This window comes from Typopeltis vanoorti, chromosome 19, assembly GCF_054136105.1.
Source record: "Typopeltis vanoorti isolate ZY-2024b chromosome 19, IOZ_Tvanoo_1.0, whole genome shotgun sequence".
Lineage (NCBI taxonomy): Eukaryota > Metazoa > Arthropoda > Arachnida > Uropygi > Thelyphonidae > Typopeltis > Typopeltis vanoorti.
In genome coordinates this window covers 67117236-67137120 of record NC_143567.1, presented here as the reverse complement: position 1 = coordinate 67137120, position 19885 = coordinate 67117236, and positions in this window count along the sequence as shown.

Below are 19885 nucleotides of genomic sequence, written 5' to 3'. Positions count from 1 at the left end.
CTGAGTTTTTGTGGCATTGAACTTTACTAAGATATCTTCATCCCATGTGAGGATGTTGAGGAGATGAGTGTTTAAGTCATTGGTTATGGAAGATTTTGAGCCTTCTATCATTTGAGTACTACAAGGTTTTTCGAATGAAAAAGATGAATGAAGAGTGTGCTATAATAAGCAAAGTTGTGAATAGGATTTGAAATCAGAGAAAGTAGGTCATTAGTATTAAAGGAGGAAAAGCAAGAGTGAGCGTGCAGAACCCTGGACTACTTCAGCATTGAATAAATCTGATGAGAGGAAGTCATCCACCATGACAACAATGAACGACTAATGAGGAAGCTGGCAATCGAATACAGAATGCAGGAGGTAGGCCATAAGATGATAGCTTGTTCAGAAGGCCTCGCTGCGGGACAAGATAGGCCTTTGAAATATCTAAAGCAATATGGGTTTCTCCAAATCGTTCCATGGCTCGTGTCCAAAGATGGGTAAGATTAGCTAGGAGGTCAATAAGTTCTAAAGATAAAACATGAAACATGCAAGTTGCTTCAAAACATTCGTGCCGCAGTGAGATCTAACCCACTCTATTGGTTAGAGAGCAGCGCGCCTGTATATATTAGACCCACATACGAAAATGTTGCAAAACACAAAGTATATCACTGTGTGTGTGTGAGGGGGGGGGGGGAACCGGCTTTCTGAACAGCTGCAGGCTGTGGCTTTTGGGAAATACAACGAGGTAGGTTGCTCCATAGAAAAGAGGGGTAAGTTGTCCTGATAAGTCTGAAGCTGAACAGCGAATAACGATCTATTGGAAGTGGCCGACACTCCCACGATCCGATCCCAAAAGGAAGGTCAGGAATGCTAGCGACCACTTCTGCAGAACATTGCCATGAAAATACGTATAAAAGAAATACACGAAAAAAACAGAGCACGTGTATGTGTGTGAGAGAGGGTCATCAATTTATCGGACTGCCCTTTTCATTTTCGAATACACGTACACAGATATTTTAATATATGCTATAGTAGATTTTCAGTGGGTACGTTCTATCTCTATAATCCAGACTGCATAATACATCTTTGTCATTTTATTTTATTTTATTTTTTCATGAGTAAGTTTGGAATTATATACTTCTTACATGATTGCATAATAGGCTAAGTGCAGTGTTGAAAAATTATTTTAAACATAGATCATTTTAGGTTTTGTTTTTAATCTTTTCTATTCTTTTGCTTCTTTAAGTATAAAAAAAAGTTGTCACTTTTCTGGCATCGAAATTGTAATGATTCTTTAAAATACGAGTTCTTTCACCATTTTAAATGACAGAGAGAGAAGGCGGAATACCCAATACTTTACTTTTTCTCAAATTGACCATTTCCTGAAACTGTGTTATATCAAGTGATAATATTCAGACACGGTCTCATTTTGTGCATTTTAAATTCAATATTTAATTTTTTAAAGCAATACTTAGCATAGTTTACCGCGTTTATTTTCATATTTAGGCGATTTTGCTAGTAATCTGTAAATATTTATTTAAAGTGTTGTGTGAACTTATATTTTTCAACCAAATCCCCACCACAGGCTATTTAAATAAAATAAAAGAATTCAAGTAAATTTCCGATTTAAAAATGAAAGTACAACAAGTTCAACGCTGAGTTGCTCAATTCACTGATGCTAATGATAATTTACTAACGCATTTAACCACCTTACTGGCCATTATGGATCAAATACGCATCCTCATACGCTTTGTATCCATCATATATTTCAATGTAATATCAATGATATTACAATTTTAATATACACTTTGCATCCATGATAACCTTGACGTCTTTGGCTGGTAGCGTGGTTTTAACCCACCACTGGGAATAGGTTAGGCCGTTTTAGGCCTAATATTTAAGATCGATGGCTGGTCAGTCTTCACCCGTAGCTATCACTGATAGCTGGCCAAGGACTATCAGTGATCCAAAGGCATCTGAGATGAAAAGTAGCCAAAAAACGGCTGCCATCTTGTCGTTCTTATGTATTGTCTCAAATAATGTTTTTAGTCGATTTTCAGTTGAGTTAACTGAGTTTCCGAAGTGGTTCTTGTCCGTGCCAAAGCTGGAGTAACTCAGGAACAGGCTGAATACTTGTATTTGCCTAGAAATCAAAAGATTCCTCTAGTATTTGACTAGAATCAAACTTAGGTCTTTCTTCTAGTGTCTTAGCGCTATGGAAGCTGCCATTTCCACAGGGCTATATATGACCGCTACTGTATTTATTGGTGCGATTTTCTTTCCAATGTTATGAGTATATTCTTCGCTTTTAAAATGAAATGTCAAAAAAAAAAAAAAAAAAAAAATATATATATATATATATATTCAAGATACCAACTAATTTTATATAAACTTGGTTTTTAATACTATTTCCCAAGTAAGTCAAGTTTGCGCCTGAACGTAATGCAAGTCTGAGGCAACTCGTGGTAGTGCCACCCTAGGCAACTCGTGGTAAAAGTGGATTAAGCTCTGATCACTTTAGTATTTTTCCCTTAATGTAAAGCACATCCCCTTGCGGAGATGTATGATGCTATGCTCATGAATTTTACCTAAACAAGTTATTAAATAAGGTCAAAGCACCTTGTGGCAAAATTCATAAGCTCTGCATTACTTCAACCTCAGCATTGTCAGGTCTGGCTCCCACTGACGAGACCTCAATAAAGGTCGAAACCGGTATGGGTTGTGGCCATTGCCTTTAATGCATAGCATCATACATCTCCGCAAGGGGATGTGCTTTACATTAAGAGAAAAATACTAAGCATAGTGATCAGATCTTAATCCACCTTTACGACGAATTGCCTCGAGTGGCACTACCACGAGTTACCTCAGACTTGCACTACGTGCAGACGCAAACTTGACTTGTCTGTTTGCTTACTTGGGAAATAGGATTAAAAACTAAGTTTATATAAAATTACTTGGTATCTTGAATACATAATATACCAAGTTAAAAAAAACTTTCTACATATATAAGAATTTTAAAATAATTCTCATTATTTGAAAAATGAAAAACTATTTCAAAATAAAATAAATATAATCTTAATCTATTTCAACCTTAATTGCAAAGGTACTGATGGTTCAAATTCAGATATTTATGTCCAAAGACCAACACGTCCAATTCTTCTGGCTATGTTACTGACACACTGAGAAAGAATTGTGGCATGCATTCGGTACATGATTTACGAGTTAGCCATGCTGAAAATGACTTAAGAGTATCATTTATTTTGAAATCATTTCATAAATCTATCAATGCTTTAATGACCCGTCAGGGAAAAAAAAAAAAAAGCTGCATGTATACTATGTATACGAAGGTGGTCTGAAAAGTTCTCGGCCTAACAATGAAAAAACGAATTTATAATTTCTAAATTATTTTTATTTTTCAATATAATCTCCGTTAACACAAATACGTTTATTCCAGCGCCATTATCCCGTTCCTGTAGTGGTTCTCAGTAAGATTTGCAAAATAACCCTCTGCAGCTGCAATCACCTCTTGATTCGAAGAAAAACGCTGACCAGCGAGGAAGAGTTTTGGAAAGAAATAGAAGTAGGGAGCCAAATCTGGGGAATAGGGTGGATGTTCCAACAATTCATAGTGCAGATCTCTTAATTTTCCCAGGTGCATTGTCCTGATGAAAGATGATTTTTTTTCTTCTGTAAAACAGGTCTTTTCTCACGAATTTTTTTTTCTAGTATGGTTAAAAGATCGGAATAATATTCCCCGGTTATTGTTTTACCCAAGATAATTAATAAACAAAATGCCTTTAGCATCCCAAAACACCGATGCCATGACCTTTCCTGTTGATGGAATCGACTTTGTCTTCTTTGGTGCTGAACAACCGGCTTTTTTCCACTGTTTTGACTGCTGTTTGGATTCTGGTGTGTAATGGTGAATCCAAGTCTCACCCATAGTAATAAATCGATGCACAAAATCAGTTTTATTCTTGTTAAAACGCTCCAAGCACTGTTCAGAGATTTTCATGCGAGTGCGTTTTTGATCTGCTGTGAGCGCGCGGCACCCATTTTGCACTAAGCTTTTTCATTTGCAATTCTTCGTGCAAAATATATGCTACACGTTCTTTTGAAATGCCTGTATAGTCTCAGCAATTTCATGCACTTTGACTCGCCCGGTCATTCAATACCATATTGTGCACTTGATCAATGATTTCTGGTGTTATTTACGCTTTTTGGACGACCTTCACGTGGATCCTCTTCAAGGCTGGTACGGCCACGTTTAAACTCTGCACCCCATTTCTTAATTGTTGAAAACGAAAGAGAAGAGTGCTCATAAACTTTTATGAACTTCGAATGAATTTCGTTTGGCGTTAAACCTTCTTTTACAAAGAATTTCATAACCGCACGATACTCAATTTTATCCATTTAAAGGAATACAGACAATACGTTTGCTTCAGACAGTTGTATAAAACAAACTACTTGATAGAATGACATGTAATTTCACATGGATGCTTATGACAGATGTACCAACTTAGAAAAAAAATCTTACCGATAGTGTTGCCATCTATGGTCGAGGCCGAGAACGTTTCAGACCACCCTCGTAGCTCTACGGAAAAAGTTACACTATACCATACGTGAACTGATATCCCGAAGTAATATCATGATCATTCATTGAAACTGCTGATGTTTCAATGATGTTTTGTAGTTTGATGCTATTTAGATTGATCTTGTTGATTACCAGCTGCGGGGTAACCAAACATTTCGCAGATAGAACTGTCTTGCCGGAAAACTATTTTCAGGAAGTGGTGCCCGTGTAGGCTATCAAGCACCACTTAAATCTTACCAGAAGATGTTATAAGGTTATAGTTCTCAGTTGTGAGTGAATGGGTCTTTTAAGTGCATGCATATGTTTTTCTATCATATTGTGAACCGAATGAGTTGAAGAAGCAACGTGTGCTCATCAAGTTCTTTTGCAAACTGAGTAATACGGCTACAGCAACGCGTGAAATATTACAATAAACATGCAAATAAAACCGACTTTGGTTTTAAATCTAGTAGAAGAAAAGGAGACAAGCCCAGTTAAATTATGGCATTGCTTTCCTTTGAACAAATTAATCAGCTGGTCCCGAAAGGAGACAAATTGTTTATCTAAAGACCTAATCTTCATTTCCTTTTAAGATTACCTTTTTTTTTTTTCAACTTGTTTTTCCACAACACGAAAATTCGCCGTGATGCATCTCGAGTGTCCAGGAGAAACGATATTCGGGTGATCTATTAGAAGGAAGATTTGATACCTCCACTTTGCTTCTTCATTCTCTCTAGCACTGCTTCAAGATGCTTTTCGGTCTGGGGAAACATGAATACACAACTATGGCATTACTTTGAAGGCACCCATGGTGACTTTCATATTGCTTTAATTTTCACACAAAAGAATCTTGTCCGCATATTTTCATTAACCTTACCTGAATTGTGATAAAACAGTCGTGATGACAAGAAAGCTTTATTTTGTTTTAATTAAAAAAAAAAAAAATCTTAACTGTTGGGAACCGGAATCAGCGTGATTTGAATGTCTCGCATCTTTTGTATTTGTTAAAATGTCAACAATATAAGGTAATTTGTACCCTCTTTTCCAAAATTAATTATTGGCAACATAAAAAAATTCTTAACTCTGTTAATTTCATAGTATATTTCAATTTTTAGTTAACGTATGATCTGTCAATATAAAAGATATTAAACAAAATTGAATTAAAGTGGTTACGCTTGACATTTCCAAGATAGGGTTTGGTATCGTTTGCTCAGAAAATTGCCATCTTATGGTTTGTCTTCTCTCTAATTAGATTACCAGTTTTCTTTCGGAACATTCAATACATGTAATGGTGGCGGGTGTTCTCTCTTCATAATTTCCGGCTAATGCAGATGTTTCTCTGGACTTATTTCACCCATTCTTTTCCTTATACATTAACGACCTACTCTCACTGATCTCAAACCCCCAGTTTTGCTGATGATAGCACTCTTCGTGAATTTTACTCATATGACAAATCTTGCAGTGCTGAAACATCAAGCCTAAAGATAATCTACAATAAGTGTCCTAAACACTGACCTCCACGCCATCCTTTAATGGGGCAATAAAAATCTAGTCATCTTCAATCCAAACACAGAGAGTTGTTGCTTTTTCTCCGAAAAAAAGACCTTAGTTCTTCTCCCCATTGATAATGCTCACCTTAACGATCAAAACCAGAACACTTCTCCGGCGTGACTTTCTTCTATGCCTTCCTGGCATAATTACATTGCATCTTCGGCTTCCGATAAATTTAGCACCCTTTCACTCATCTGTCCCGCTATTTAACTCTGAACAAATTCCACATCTGCCGAAATTCCTCAGCTCAGAAGAACAGTTTTTCCAATAAGTTATTCTTTAAAGACTGCAAACTATATTTTCCAAAAGAATATTAATTTATTACTATTAACTCCAGCCCACATAGACGGCATTTTTTGCTATAAGCATTTTTGTCTTGCATGTGAGAATGTTATTTAAAACATTATTTAGCTGAAAGAGCCATATATATATATGGTTAATTTTAAACAATTTCGGGGGAAGTTTCGATCAGTACTATAATAAAAAAAACCTGCACTTCAAGGACTTAAAAGCAAACTGATTAACGATATCAAAAATTTTTGTCGGTGGCTATCATTGTAAAAGTACAACGACTATGCATGTCCATCCTGAAACTTATTTTTCTGTGTTTCTGTAATAATTTCCTTGTATCCTTTCTTAACGAACTAATCTTCACTAGGTAAGATGCAAGAAATTGAAAGGGAATAAATTTTAATGTTAATTTAAGAATAGAGATATGCGTTTTCTTTAGAATATATCAATTATCCAAATTCACAGTGGAACTTGAACAAGGAAAAACTGGACATAACTATTTATATTTTATTTCTATATCAATCTAAGTAAAAAGTAACTTGATCTTAATTTTAAAATCCCTTATAAAAGTACATGTAATTTTCAGTACATTAGATTTATATATTTTAGTGTACTAATTTGAATTTAAAATTTATACAATATGTAATTATGGATGTCAATGTTGTTTACTGCTTGCACTATCAAGAGAGAGTTTAGCGATCATTGTGTTTGATAGTTTTTGTTCATCTAACGTAAAACTTTTAATGCAAAAAAGACGTGTAATGTAGTATCAGGGAAACTGCACATTGGATTTGCATCCAATAGAAGGTCGTTTATATAAAAGATTAGAAAAAAGCTGCGTGGAAGGGCAGAGCCTTGAAGTAACACTACAGGATTAGTCAACAGGTTTCAGGATAAAGACTTATTTATCATCACACGCAGTGAGCGGAAAGAAAGCTGACTACTCAGTTACAAACATCAAAATAAAGATAAGATTTAATCTTATTTTAGGTCTTTATGCCAAACTCAATCAGATGCCACGTATATATAAAAAGCAAGTTCTAGATTTACTCTGTACTTTATTCAACCCATCTGTCCATTCATAAATGGGAGTGTACGAAAAAAGAAAAAGCATCTTTTTGACATAGATCGAGGACGACGGAACAAATCATGAGTAGCCATATCGGCCATTTTTAACTAGGTAGAAGGTTTCATTGTAGTATCAACTTAAACTGGCGACTGTATATCCAGTGAAAGAAAACAACAGAAAAGGTCGCATGGTCATTCCTCTTTATTTATATATATATAAGTAAAAAAATGTGAACATTTTTCGGGGTTATTTTTTTTCTGAATTTGATTGCCTGAAGTCGGTCATGGTTTTCCTTGCAAGTTTAAATATAAGAAAAACAGAAATTTATGCGAGTGAATACCTGTTTGTATATTTATGCGTTTTGCACATTCAAATACGGCTTCCTCTCTTCTTTTTAATGTCATTATGCGATATATACCCTCTTTCCAAAAAGAAATCGAACTTTTCGAAAATAGAAGAAACTAGTGACGCCACCTTAGTGTTGTGTCAACTGTTCATTACATTTGTTTCATTAGAAGCCGAGTTATAGTGGCAAGAGTGACAGTGTGTTTTGACGAACGGTCGGAAAATAAGTTTTAAACAGAGCTGCGATTGACTTTTGTGTTAAACTTGGTAAACGTTTTACCGAAACGCATCAAATGCTTCAAAAAGCATACGGTGAGGAATGCTTATCCCGTACTCAAGTTTACGAGTGGTTTAAGCGATTTCGAAGTAGTCGTGAGACGAAAAAAACAGGTCCGTCCAAAAACTGGACTGAGCAAAGTTAACATCCAAATATGCGTAATTTCTTCAAAGAAAACCCGAAATCGTCCTTGAGATTGATGGAAGATGAATTGGGGATCCCAAAATCAACTGTGCACAACATTTTGACCGAGAGTTTCCTTCGTAAATTGAATTCGCGATTTGTTCCCCACAAGTTGACCGACGACCAAAAAATGTATTGAATTCAACACTGCAAGAACCTCATTAAAACGCTCGTAAGGACTCAAACTTCCTTGAAACGATCGTTACACGAAACGTGATGTTTTGAGTATGAATCCGAAACAAAGCGCCAGAGTGCTGAGTGGAGACCACCAGAACAGGGGCATCCGAAAAAACGTCGCTTGGAGAAGTCAAAAGTAAAGACAATGCTGATTTATTTCTACGATTCCAAGGGCATTATCCACAAAAAATTCGTTCCGCCTGCCCAAAAGGTCAATGATGAGTTTTATCTCGAAGTTTTGAAGCGATTGATAGCGAGAATTCGTCGCGTACGGCGGCATGAATATCGTAACTACCGACTGTTCGTCAAAACACTGTCACTTTTGGCATTATAACTCGGCTTCTAATGAAACAAATGTCATGAACAGTTGACACAACACTATTGAAGGTCACTGCTTTCGACAAGAAAAAAAGATACAACAGGTGACGCCACTAGTTTCTTCTATTTTCGAAAAGTTTGGTTTCTTTTTTGGACAGAGGGTGTATGTTCATTACTTATTTTACGAAATCGGAGCCAAAGTTAAAAAGCATCTTTTCTTTTTTGACTTATAAGTATCACCCTCTGGACATCACTTTTGATAACTGTCCGTTTCATTCTCCATTGAGTTTTCATCCTATCCCTAGTGTGGTGGGCAATTTGAGAAATTTTTTCTTCTCTTTAATATAATCTCTCTCTCTCTCTCGCACGCACGCACGCATGCACTGAAGCACAACCGTAGTTGTCATTGTCGATCACTCATTTTTGCTATTTCAAGTATGCTATTCGTCAGTTTTTTTCGTGACGATTATATTGTTTTCTGGTTGAATTCAGAGTTTATGCCGAGAAACAATACTGCATAAATAACAAAAGGAGAAATTTAATTGGAATGTTTACTAGAACAATGTACGATTGCTGTCCATTGAAGAAGAATTCATATCTTCCGACCATTCCTTAAAATAAGTTTCTGAATAATCAGGGCATCCGAATTATGTCAGAAATAAAAAAACAAAACAACAAAAAAAAAAGGACAAATCCTTAGTCCACCCATGGTATTAATGCACTATAGGTTTATTCAACATTTCATGGGTGGAAGCAGCATTAATTTTTTTTTAATTTAAAAATAATTTAAAAAAAGGTAAACAGAAATCAAAACGATGTTGAGAAGTTTTGGATTTTTCTCCGTCGATAGGTGTGGATTTGCACGCAATCTGAGTGTACAAATCCACCATATATGTACTCAAGCTCCCAGACCAGAGGTTTTCGGTTAACGGCAGGCACCCTTAGTGTCTCATCAATTTTTTGACGGCGTCCCTAGGCAAAAATGCCGACTAGTTCCGTTTATTAAGTAGCTATGTCCCAACTACTTAAGTATTTGTGTCTTAAACACTTAGCCGTTTGAAAAAAAGAATACACGTACATTGAAAGAAGAAACATTATATAAATATTTAGATAAATATTTATCTAAATATTTATCTAATGGCTTTTCATTTTTATACACAAGTACTAAAAATCAAAATAATTTACTGAACGTCGCTAGACCCCTTAAACACTTGATCAAAACAACCTTCAGTTATCTCGTTTCCTGACGGACCCAAAGAGGCGACAGGTCTTTATATTCAAAATCTAAGAAACAAGAAAGTCCGAGAAGTAGCGTAGCCGAATTTACAAGTAAACAAAAACTTATCTCAAACATTCGAGAACATCGTCGAAAGGAATGTAGCGCGATCTAATGTTGAAAAGGTGAACTACCTCAAGCGTTAGTTCACGTGGTGTCCTATAGATGTCGAGTATTGCTATGCTACTTCCATATCCGTTCTTCAATCAACAGCCTCACGTTGGAATCCCTCTTGGATGTTGGTGAATGTCTTCGCGAGGTAAATCAACTTCGTCGAAGAGTGTGAAACCACCCGCTGCTCTTTTGGTCTGAAGAGACTAAGGATTTCCTAATTATCTAACTCTGTACCATACACACGAGGCTATATTTAGTCGGTTTACTAATTTTTATAGAGTGGGTTATAAAAAAAAAGGAGTTCAATGACAATTTTTGGCTTTTTGAAAGAGCAGAGTGTAATCATTTGCTTTTACATTGTGCAGATCATTGTAGATATTCAGTGGAAATTGGAACCCAGGCAAAAATTTAGGCTCTCACATACTACGCTTCTATTTACAGATTAACTCTGGTGCTTTCATATTCATGGTTTCGGAAGATAATTATGGGTAGCTTAAGTGCTTGCTAAAAATTTATAAAGTGTCTTTTACATGTGTTGATTTGGTATTGCCTGTCTAGTGATAAAACATGGTTTATTAATTAAAAAGAAGTTGTATCAAAGTACATTTTATAATCGAGGTTGCTGAATCCAAAAACAGTTTAATATGTTGTAATCCGAATACAGATATTTTATCAAGCTACCTTTCTCTGGATCCATTGAGTTAAATTACTTTACGCTAGATGTAGCAGTAATGTGCAACCTATTTTTTTTTTTTTTATCTTGGTCCCTTATATCCCAAGTAATAAATATTATTACTATTACTATTCGTGACACCTCCAAGGAGTCCGAAGGCTCATCGCGGGAGGACACCCACTGTACAGCCCTCTATCTCCACCACTACCGAACCGCTACTACCAATCAACCACATCAGAGCCATCTACCGTCCACAACCACCACAAGTATTTTTTGTCTGAAAATTGCGTGTGTTCTGAAGGGTGATTTGTCTGTATGCGGGGATGAAAAAAACTTGCTACCTCCGTATGAGATCGGCTAACTCGCCTTCAATTGAAAAAGTCCATATAAAGATTCCTCCCGTCACGACGGGAATCGAACCCAGGCCTTTTCCAATCGAAGACCGCAATGTACTGTCGTTCTTCCAATTGCGCTACGAAGGCAATCAAAATATATGCAATAATGCCTCTATACTTTCATATCCTTTCTTAAAAAGTGATGTCGCTGCTTAAAACTTGTAAACTAATTGCTCATATAAAAAGGGGATCAGTTTGTGTTTGCATCCTCTACTTTAGATACAGTATACATAAAGAACTAAAATTACTAAAAGAAATAGTCATAAGGCTTCATTTCGGAGATGTAAAATTACATAGGCAGAGTGGATATTAGATCCAACATTATTTCAAAGCCTCATGTTTGTAGATAGTAAGCTCTGAGGTCAACTTACGAAACTTTCGTAGTTTCTACAAGCATTCGGCTTTGAAATAATAATAATTATTATTACATTACACCTCCAGGGAGTCCAAAGACTCGTCGAGGGAGGGCATCTACTCTACAACTCTTTGTCTCACTACTCCACCAACCTTCATCACGTAACTCCAACGCATCTACCGCCGACTACCACTTTCACAGACGATCACAAACATCCATGCCCACGCCGGGACTCGAACCCGCAGCCTTTGGCTGGAGAGCGAATACGCTAACCACTCGGCGTATCCGCTCTCCAGCCAAACCAAACCGCCCATAATGTTGGATCTAGTATCCACTTTCCCTATGTCAGTGGTGTTCAACCTTTTTTTTACTACGCGAGCTACTTTTCTATAAAAAGTTATTCGGCGATCTACTCTCTTATATAGATCATGTTCCCCCAACCTGATATCTGATTACGCACAAATAAACAACTAAAAAAAAAAAAAAAAATACACAACTAAAAACTTTATTTGCGTATTTAAAAATTTATTTATCACTTTTAATTATTTTAATACAACAAAAAATATATATATATTGGAATAAAATATTTATTTCTCTATTTTGGAAAACCAAAGTTAGAAAAAACAACAGATTGATTACAAACTCGCAAGTTACAGGAAATGCTGGTTGATGAAAAAAAAAAAAAGTTAATGTGAAATTTGGCATTGTTTGGATCTCGCAATATTTTCATAGTCAAGTTGATATGAAGAAGTGGCCAATCGCAGACAATCATCCAAATGATCATTTGTAATTTGGTTTCTTAATTGATTTTTTATGACGGTCATATTTGAAAAAGCGGATTCTGACAAGTATGTCGATCCGAAACACGACAGAATTTTTCGAGCAATATCAGTTAATATTGGGAATTTTTCATGTGCATACTTCCAAATGACTTCATTGTTTATTGATTTTAAATGTAAACTATTCTGAATGTTTATTATCTCAAGTTCTACTTCAACTTGGTTTATATCAAACAGTCCACTAATTTTATTTGAAATTTCTGTGATGTTCAAGTTTTCTTGAAATGGATTATTGATAAAGGACACAATCATTTCAGTTTTATTAAAATCTTTAAATCTTGAATTTATTTCTTCCTCAACTAATTCTATTTCACGAATAAATTCTTTTAAATCATAGCGAAGCATTTCTTGATTTTGTTCAAAAATTTTTAATAAATATGGGAGATGTCTAAATTCGCGGTCATTTATATTTTTCTTTAATAAAAGTAAGTATTGTTGGAAAGTTTTTATTGAACTTAACATGTCAATTAAATTTTTATCTCTACCTTGTAACTCTAAATTTAAATTGCTTAATTTCGTACAGAAATCTACTAAAAATGATAAGTGTAACAACCATCTTTTATCACTCAACTGTGGATAAATATCTCCTTTTTCATCAAGAAAACTTTTTATATCGTTAATTAATACAAGAACTCTTTCTAAAAATTGACTTCTGCTGAGCTAGCGAACATTATTATACAACAGAAGTTCCCTATTTCATCTGCCTGTAATTTAAATAACCGCCGTTGCAGGGCTTTTCCTCGAACAGAAGTTACAATTTTAAATGTAATATCCAAAACATCTTTTGTGTTTAATCTTTTACTACACAGTACTTGGTGAATAATACAGTGGTACGTTCAAAAATCTGGATATTTGTCATCGTTTTTACATAATGAAATGAAGCATGATTTATTACCTATCACTGCAGGAGCACCATCAATAGTAATAGACACAAGTTTAAAAAGCGGAAGTTTGTATTGTTTCACAAACTTCCGCAAAATTTCATTCATCAAATGCCGAAGAAATGTCTTCTCCCCTAGTCTTTCCCAATAATGGTATAATTTTCAAAAGTTCTTCTTTACTTGAATAATCTTGAAATACCATGCGAATAAATACCATTAACTGAGCAATATCAGTAAAGTCGTTTGATTCATCAAATTGTAATGAAACAACGCACTGGTGAATGTCTGACATTAACCTGGCCTGGAAACTTTTCTCCGGCAATTGGGACTCTTCCTTTCGGCAATTTGAAACCTTGTCTGCGGCCTAGAAGTAGTCTCTCTCTCTCTAGCGACGTCTCGAACCGAGAAGCTCCTTTCTGGAAGCGGGAAACTCCTCTCTCAAGCAACGTGGATCCGGGCAGTCTCTTTGACGGCGACTCTGGACCGGGCAGCCTCCTTTCTGACAGCAATTCTGGAACTGGCTTGCTTCAGTCCCTTTTTATTAGGCCTCCTCTGAGACCTCGCATGAGATTTGGCAACCCCCAAAGAATCGGTATAAGTCTTTCATCTTAAGTTTCAAGTTCGGCACGCCTTTTGTTCTCCTTCGCTTTCTTTTGATTGCAAGTTGCCAGCCATCGGAAAATTGTTTGAACCCTTTCTGACTGATTTCGGAGATGTTTACACTTAGAGCCTGCAAGCCTTTCTCATACATACAAATGATGCCACATACAGCTTCGGCGACAAAAACATTGCCTTTGTTTTTAACACTAACATATTTTTATTAAAGTAGTATATATACAGTTAGCTTCAAAAGAGTTATTTACAAAAACATCTAATACAAACTATATCGAGAAAAACAAAGTTTATTTTTTTTACAATATTTACATGGGACTTAACCTAAGTAAAAAATCGACGTAATATCCTTTGGAATATTTAATATTTAAGCTACAATCGAGTTTTTACACTTTGCTAATAATTGTATTCACTCGGCTCGCTGTTTGACTTCCACTGATCCAAATTAATTCATTTAACCGGACTTATAAGAAAATTACTGATTTGACAATTTTAACGAAAAATAAATAAACAATACCAGTACATTTAAAGCGAATTAAAAATAATACAAAATAATGATAAATAAAATATTATGTTTTCAGTTTTAATTAAATTTGTAAGTAAGGGGGGATACACAAGAGATCGACCACAAATTGCTCTGCGATCGAAGGGTTAAACACCCTCTGCCCTATGTAATAATATATAACGCTTCAGCAGAAATGTGAACTCTAACTGTATTTCAAACCATGTCCTCGTTCATTTTCAAATTACCTACCTGCCTTAAAAGTCTAAGCAGATACAAGAGGAGAACTAAGAAAAATTGATTTTAAATTGTAGTAATTTTACTGATAAATCTGTGATAAAAATATTCCAAAACCCGTGTACCCAATTTTTATCTTAAAAATATACCCGATGGAAATTTTATGAATTTCAGGTTTGAATTCTTTTCCTCAAAGTATATTAGTTATCTTGATTAATTTCTGGTACAGCAGTTTTAATTTGATGGCCATTGTAAATACTAAAAGTTGATATATGGCAGTAGAATTAATGAATCATTAACCTAATTCTCACAATTTATTCCTAATATTACTCTTCGTGTTAGTTCCGTTTTACTAATTATCATAAAATAGTTTAAGTCTAATAAGCAGGAGGACCTCGAAAGCATACGGGGACTAGTGGTATTTTGTTAGTAGAATACATACTGTGGAAGTTATAGTTGGTCTATTAGAAAGGCAGTATCTTATGTACATTTCTTGAATAGTTAAGTATAATACATGCTTTAACACCTTCCTTGGCTTCCAAGATTGAACTGTTAATGAATTATGCAATTAACTCGGAACTATCCTGTTTAAAGTTGAACGGAAGTCCAGTGAAACTAAATTTTTATGACAACCCTATTCGAGAAAGTTTGGATAACTAACACATTGGTGCTTTGAGTTGGAGAAGGAATAAACTAGAAACTCTGCTTTAAAAACCAACATCTTTTAATACTATTCAAATAAGAAAAATGGCCGTTTCTAAACATTTAAATTTCTCTAAACATGTAGCAGCCTAAGTTGAACATAATTGATATCTGACTTGACTACCAGCAATAGACGTTGTGAGGATTAGATATCCACTTTATGGAAAAAGAGTTGAGAAATTATGGATAAATAACAAGAATCTGTATTTAAATTTTGTAGATCTGTGAAAGGTGTATGACAAGAAAAAAAGCTGTACAAAAAACGCTACAGTTAGATGGTGTAAATGGGACATTATATCGAACAATGCATAATCCATATTTGCGTTTTACGTCAGTAGTTGAACTGAAGAAGGTGCAGGAAGATCATTTGATCTTAAATCAGGTACAAAACAAGGGTGCATATTATCTCCACTATTATTCATCATGAAGGAAAGTGGCATTAAATCTGATATCGGATTTGGAGATGATAATCTCAACTCTTTATGTGGATGATGTTATATTCCTAAATAAATCCAGTACAAGAGTTCAGGATTATCTAACTAGATTGAATAATGGCTGTAATAAATTTAGTACGAAAATCATCAGGAAAAGGAAAAAGATAAAAAATAAAACTAGGCAGAAACATTGAAAACATCAACTGTATCCTGCGTGGAGAACTTATAGAACAAGTAAAACATTTCAGCTACTTAAGCACAATTTTCAGTGAAGGTTCTTTCATTTCTGTCTTATACACAGTTCTCTTTTATTCCATATATAATTTGCTGGCAATTTTATATGGAATAAAAGAACTCTGCATAGACAGGTTCAGACACCAATTCTAACTTATGGATTGAGGAGCTGAATTAAAAAATAAAACACTTTATAACTAGGAGTCCAGAAATATGGCAGTTTTGGAAAATATTAGGGGAATGGACAAATGGCAGCAGTGGCGGTATCATATCAAATCCAGGATATTAGGATTTGATATGATACCGCATAATCTTAGGTGGCATGGTCACTTAACACGTTCATTGCCTATCGCGCGATGCGAGTTCTCACCAAACGGCCGATCACGCGTTATCGCGTGGACGTCGCTAACTAAATAAAAAAATTAAAAAAAATTTGGCCACCACACGAAATTCCAATTTTCAGCTTGGCAATGAAAGTGTTAAACAGAATGGGAGTGAAAAGGTTAGCAAATCGTACATGTCAGGAATTTAATGATGATGAATACCTGAAAAAGAAATGCTGTTAACTACCCAGGACTACAGTTGATCTTTAGAAAGGCACTTGGCACTTCTAAAGAGTATTGTGCTTTATCACTTCTCAATATGACATCATTTAAACCTGAACATTACGCTTTGAAAATGTCATGTATATACTACTCCTTCACTACATGATTTCTGCCAAATTGGTTACTTTAAAAGATTATCTACTGCCACCAGATCCGAACGATATGGATCTCAAACCGTTAAGTTGGGGATGTCGCCATTTTTTAATCCCTCCGTGGATATGCTGTTTGTTATTGTTACACAATATGTTGGTACAGCTCTTGACCTTTATTCTGAATAACAGTTCTAATTATTACGCAGCTGTTTAGCTTATTATGCACCATGAGTGCAATGTACACCGTTACCTAATATCCGGTGTAAATGTACATCGGTACCGCCTTTTCAGATAGAATTGAATAAATTTTTCATTGTTCTCAACTTGAACGTGAGTTTGTGATCCCACCCAAAAAGTTGGGTTTTTCCATCCACAAAACAGATTAATCCGGTGAAGAACACATGCACTTAACACACACACACACACACACACACACACACACACACACACACACACACACACACACACACACACACACACACAGGCTACATCGCTTTTGATGTTTCGAAGCCCTTTTTAAAGATTCTTCGCGTCCTAAACGGAACTTGAACTTGGTTCCCCTAAAGAACTCTACAGGGATCCAACGTATTTCAATGCCCATTGAAATACTTTGGATCCTTGCAGAAAACTATCACATATCTTTTGTCTTTAAATGGTGATTTGAGCTTGTGGTCCCATAGAGAGGTGACAGGTGACGAAATACGAGAGCCGAATTACATTATATACGGGTGTACATCATGTATTTCAATCCCAAACTTTAATATCCTGTCTTCTCCTATTGTTGGATCTTCCTTTTACTTTGCCAATAGTCACCATACTCTCAAAAACGCCACTTTCACGTCATCGGTTCAAAAGGCTATCACAGATGTCCAAGGTTTACTCTATGGTCGTCAATGTGTTCAGGATGCATCTTGCACATACTTTATGGAAATAGTTAGTGTCGATGATAATATGCTATATATTATTAAGTGAATTTTTTCTATTTAACTGCACCATCAGGTGTTGAATGGTGTAACGAATAACAAATTTCACTGAAAACTCACTGAGTCTCATGTCTGCTCTGTAAGAACAGTGTTTCTTGGTTATTTAAACCTCTACCAACCGATGTTAGTAATATATTATAGTTTTACAGCTTTTCATTGGTGCGATTTACATTAAAAGCCCTCGTGAAAATAAGCATTTTCACGAGGATACTTTTGTACTGCGACATATATAAGATCAAATATCTCATTTATTTATATTTCAATGGGATTTCATATTTATGGTTATGCATATTCAGCAGCGAAATCAATCTAAAGAAATTTAGTTAAAGCTTGGGAGTTTTCCAGAAACCAGTTTTTCATCCAAAAACAGGAAAATCAGCTAGAAGAACAAACACAGCTTATAGACAATGCAGATAGGATGGGATTACACACATAAATAATGTTTAAATAAGTCTTGGAACATCCCCTGGTTTAGAATGAAGCATACTAATCCACGTATTAACTAGCATGTATGGTCTGTGCTTCTATATAGGCAAACAAGAATATCATAGTGCCTGCTGTCACTGGCACGTGGAGAACTTGGATTTCGAAAGAGAAGTTCCCATAGAATACTGTAATAGCGGCATTTTTCTTTGTAATATTGGTAGAAGCCTGAATCACCAAAAAGAATCGATTGGCGATATTATCAGCTAAAGTGTGGGTAACGCACATCAACTAGGAATGTCGTCTATGAATGAAAGAGGGGATGATCATCCTCTTTCATCTATCAACTTTAACCTTGAACATTAAACTTTATGGATATATTCTGGCGGATTATTCTATTGCCTAAAATGAAATGAATGGGTAATCTCCAATAAAGCAAATTCTAAACCAAAAGAAATCAAGTAATCTTAAACCCAAACCTGTTTAACCTGGTGGAACTGATTTTGCTATCCGTTGTCCTAGGCTTGTCGAAGAAACTCCGTTCTTGGTCGGTTCAAGTTGCTGGCTAGAGAAACTTTTTCTAAACCTTATACATATATATATATATATATATATATATATATATGAGAGAGAGAGAGAGTTCCCGAAAAATGAAGTTCTACAATGGGCAAAGGAGGTTTTTCGTTCTAGAAATAACTCTAATTTTTAAGCTGGCAGCTAAGAAAATCGACTGTAGACCTCACTAAAGAGGTTCATTAATCACTAGATTGGGAAGCCGCCTTCCGTACTATTCTAAGTATGTTGTTTAAATTACACATAATCCTCGGCAAGCTACACATACCGTAGGCCACTAAATTAGAAACATTTATGCAGATATACGTAAACATCGCGCAGCACATACGCAAAACGCTTGGTCACGTGCGTCATCACGTGTTCTAGGCAAATATGAGAACGCTGCTGGTTAGTAATCGTCAACAATGTTGATCACAATGGGAAAAACTGAGGATCTTTCGAAGATCGATAAAGGACTTATTGTGAGTGCCAGTCTGGCTGGAGTCACGATTTTGACTCCTTGTGGAATCTATGCCAAATAGCATATGTTCTCTTATTCGGGCTAAAGCAGGTCCAACATGGTATTAAATAAGTTTCTAATTCAGTTGCCAGTATGTCTATCTGTAATTCTCTAAGGTTAGAAGTGGCGCACCCTTGTGAGGGCTGAACAGCATCATACATACATACTATTTTTGGTGTAATAGAAAGCATCACCGGATTTATTTCCTCTATATAAAACGGAACTGCATATCTATGGTAACTGAATTTCTACAGATATTTCGGTTTCAGAGACTTGTATTGAGAATAGGAGAATTAAAAGCGTATTATGCAGCAACTTAGCTAGGATGGTTTACGTGAATTTTTTTTTAACAATTATGCAGATGTTAATGAAGTTAACATTCATTACGACCGAAGAAATAAAGAGTAGCAAAAATTAGTTTGATTATACAAAACTAATTTTCTCACAGCGTTTATTATTATTAATATTTGACCTCCATGGAGTCAGAGACTCATCGTGGGAGGTACTCACTATTGCATACAATGATCATCCAACCGCGTCTTAAACTGATTCAATGTGTCCACATCCACAACACACTCAGGCAATGCATTCCACACACCAACCACCCTCCGTGCATAGAACCCTCTTCTCACTCCCTTTCTCACAACCTCCTTATATAGTTTCCAGCAGTGACCTCTCGTTCTACTCTCCTCT